This window comes from Scatophagus argus, chromosome 24 (genome assembly GCF_020382885.2).
Source record: "Scatophagus argus isolate fScaArg1 chromosome 24, fScaArg1.pri, whole genome shotgun sequence".
Classification (NCBI taxonomy): Eukaryota; Metazoa; Chordata; class Actinopteri; family Scatophagidae; genus Scatophagus; species Scatophagus argus.
The window spans coordinates 2,897,485-2,901,781 of NC_058516.1; positions in this window are offsets into that span (position 1 = coordinate 2,897,485).

Sequence of the window (4,297 nt, forward strand, 5' to 3'; positions counted from 1 at the left end):
ATGAAAGGGACGCTTCAGAGATTTAGTACTGTCTGTCTAAGTTGAAGTTGAAAATTGAATATTAAAAAAGCAGCTCAGGCTCCATAAGTCACTGGATCCTACACTTTGTGCAATGGTCATTTTTGTCTTTGGTTTGATAAATGCTCCCCAAAGGAACCTCAAATCCACATACTTCCAGGAAGCCCAGCTCAGGTAACAACAGGTTGTGTGTTCATCAGACAACTAAACACCAATTCATTTTGTGCAGGATTTTACAACTTTAGGTATCACAGCGGACCTCATTTAGTTATAAAGCAGCATTCACATCAGGGAAGTTGTGACTGTTAAGTGTGTTTTGGACGTCTGAGCCAATGATCTACACACACATACCAGCATGATTTTGGTGCCGACTGATAAAGCCAACAACCCACGAGTTTCCATCCCAGCACAAGCACAGACAAACTGCTTGAAGGCAACGCCCTTCTCTTTTTCTGTCTCTCTGTCATGTCTGTCTCCCCTCCGCACGACGCGTCCTCGCCGGGTTCATCGACATCTGTCACCACGGACCAACCCTCTCTGAACAAGGCGTGTCCTCGGAGACAGAGGAGCGACGCGAGGCCGAGTTAACACCGCACTGTCAGCACGCAAGCGCCCGCTGGGTCCACACGCAGGCACGGTGGAGATCAGGGTTTCAGAGCTGTCAGTGGGCTCGGTCGGGAGACGTGTGCTATCTTGACAGAGCTGAAGTGTTCGCTGACACAGAAACACATGCAACACACTGGGAGTCTGTCCCTGTCCCTCCACGTGACCGACAGTGTGTGTATTTAAAGGACATGTGTGTCGGTTGTTGAAAGGGAACCTTATATAATGTATTTAGTGTTATTTTTTTTAAACCGGCTGTGAAAGGACTAAGAGGCTGCTTTTAACTTAATGCACATTTAAATAAAATCCATCTATTCTCTTTGCTTGTCTGTATTCTTTATTTTTTCCAGTTATTCGCTGTCATTTTATGGTCATTACAGCAGTCAGGGCTCTTGAATTTTTAACCCAATTTGTTTTCAGTTACTCGTAGCTCCTGGCGATGCACTTAACATGAGCTAAACATAAAACATTCACATATTTACTACAAAACAGTCTGATTATGAGCTACATTTAAAAAATTAAATATCAGGCAACTTATAACCCGTGTGAGTAAACAGTGTTCAAAAGCCGACATGCTTTTGGAGATTTCACATGAAAGGGGAAGCCGTACTGACATTAAACATCAGGTGTGTTGGAAAAGCAAATTCAACAGGTCATTTACTCTGCAATGATCTTGCATTCAAAGGTGGACATTTTTAACATTTTTAAACGTCTGCAGGCAAGAAAGATGGTTTTGCGCCGCTTTCTTTAGCTGCATGTCTCGTCAGTTATATCTGAAAAAGAGGTACAGGATGTTGGTGTGCTGTCACACATACTGTTCAGGGAGTCACTGAAGACCTACGCCTATAAGACATCAAATACAGCCCAAGATTTTTCCCTTTAATGAGCTCCCAGGACACACAGCTTCATGCTATAGGAACATTTCACTGGGATGAGAGACATTTTAAACTCACTGTACTGTTTCTTTCTTTTTCATATTTTAGATGTATTGTATAAAGCACCTTGAATTTAATGAACTGTCCTGCAAATAAACCCAACCCACCGTCACTTCATGAATTCATCTATGGCAATTTGTTAGTTTATTTGGTTTTTTGTGTTGTTGTTTTGTTTTTAAACACAGCTGTTAACAGGAGAATATCTGCTCACCCAAAGTGATGCATTTTACATCGTTAGAGGAAGATAAAACCGACCAGGAAACATCAAAACTGGGTAGTTATTTCTGCTTGTCCTGCAATTAATTCATAATTCATTCATGTGGAAGATGATCAAAATGGTATAAAAGCTGAAGAGTGGCCAAACTTCCAGAGTTCTACATAAATACACAAAATACTCTTCAAAAACATCAACAACGTGTCCTCTTTCTAAAACAAGTCGTTTTTAATCTCAAAAACACAATGCAAATAATACCGGAAATATTTTTTGGCGGCCATTTTCTTCTGCATATTATATGAGCTCACCTTGCGTCACGTCCTCAGCATCCTCATCAGACAGTGGCCGGAAACTGTCGCTCTGTAACATGGAGGGGGGGACACACCACAACCCTGCAGTTTAAAAATGGCACAAAAACCTCTTATTGCTTGGTACAAAGTTTAATGTAATACGAAAACACCCGCTGATAACCAGTGGTGGAATATAACCAACAGCAGAAACATTTGCAGAAGCAGGCCTACTGTACCAAAGTAAATATTTGAGGTCCTTGTATTGTACTTCAGTACTTTCAGCCTCCGGTGGGGGAAGTTTTTGGCTGCTGTTGTGAACTTATCCATTTATTTACAAACAAAACACGACGTATTTACAAATAACACGGCCTAGCCGGATGTGAGAGTAACGTGTCAAATCCTTTGAAGGGGTTATGGAGGGTTTTAAGAAGGTGATATTCCTACGTCTACTTGATGTCGTCCACCTGTTGACACGGCAACACGTCCGCCGTGAGAGAAGCTAAACACCTGTAAGGTAGCCCGAGAAGCCGTCACAGTCTTTGCACACCGGTTAACTTAGCTCACAGCAGTCTTAAAACACTGGCCAACTTACCTTTTCTTCGGGGACAAAACTTTGTCACAAGCTGCGTCCTGTTTTCTTTCTTTTTTCTTCATTTTGGACCACTTTCACTTGTTTTGAGGTGAAGTAAAACCAAGGAGACGGCGCAGACTAAACCACTTGAGGACTGGGGGGGGGGGGGGCGTGGACTTCTTCAAGTACAATTTCATTTTATTCAAAATATTCTCTTTAATTTTAATCTTTAGTTTTTGTTCAAACAACGAAAAAATTATTTCTTAATAGCAGGAGGAAGCACAAGGACAGCTTCTTTTGTCTTTACTTTATGTGTTCAAATTCAATTATTTAAATTCGTTCAGGCTGAATGAGCATATTGATAACATGTTTTCCTTACCAAAATATGTTTAAAGATCCAACCGAAAATCAGCCCATTGTCACACACACACAGTGAATAAATGAATAAACTAAATACATGTTCTTACTTTCCACCATATCAGTACAAACATAACATTCGTTTTCCATGCAAGGAAAATATTTGCAAGTAATAGAATTTATGAAAGAATTTATCAAAGTAGGAATAAAAACTGGAGCTCGGCAGCCAAAAAGTCTACAAAGATAAACTAGGTAAAAATACTGTGATCATGTTTTAACTATTTTTTTTTCATGTGTTGCATTTAAGTCCAATCTCTTTCTTGCTCATTGTCTAAAACTGTGCATTTTTAAGGTAGGAGGATGCTGAGCTGCAGAGTTTTTCCTCGCCTCTTCTGTAAGTCTTCTAAGTCTCTTCAGTGTGTACATGTCAAGACTCAGCAAGCAGTGTGTGGGAGGACAAAGACCACATACAGTAGCTGCTTGAAACTCCTAGCTGAAGGCATAATGGATATTGGATTAGGCATCCCAGTGCCTCTTAAACTAAAACACTCACCGTGGCCTCAACAACTCAGAAACTCAGAGCTTTTGCAAAGTTCGTGTGAGGTTAGGTCATCTGTCTGTCCATCCATCCATTTAAAGATGCAGCAAAGAGTCTGACTAACTCCATAATGTCTTACTTACAAGTTAGAGGCAGACAAAGACTAAAATGTATCTGAGGGTACCACCTCTCAGGTAAAAACTGAAGCCTTTAGGGTTAGGCTGTCAGATTAAACTGAGGTCAGTTTATGTGAAAAGGGGAATTGGACAAAAGAAGTGGGACACATCTCATTCATGCTCTATTGTATGAATGGGCAAACATTTCCACAGAAACACTCCAAAATCTTGTGGAAAGCCCTCCCAGAAGAGAGGAAGGTGTTACAGTCGTAAAGTCATCTGTGTATTTAGAATGCGATGTCTCTAAAATCTCTGTTGTTGTAAGGGACAAGTGTCCCAATACTTTTGTCGATATAGTGCACATCAAATGCAGTAAAGTGTTCCTAGTTTATTCCTTAATGAGTTCATAATCCTTCGTATTTGTGTAGGATTCACTAATTAGGAAAAAGAATGGACCTTTCCCATATTTAACTCTAATTAGGGTCATCCATGCTGAGAAAAAAGGTGGCAACAAACCATACATGATTAAGATTCCTCTCCCAACCAAAACACTCATTTTGTGCCAGTCTAAACTTTGTGGCTATTAGATTTATAACTATGCTTTTAATCGCAGGGAATACAAGCAAACACACGCAATAAATGAGCAAAGGAAACA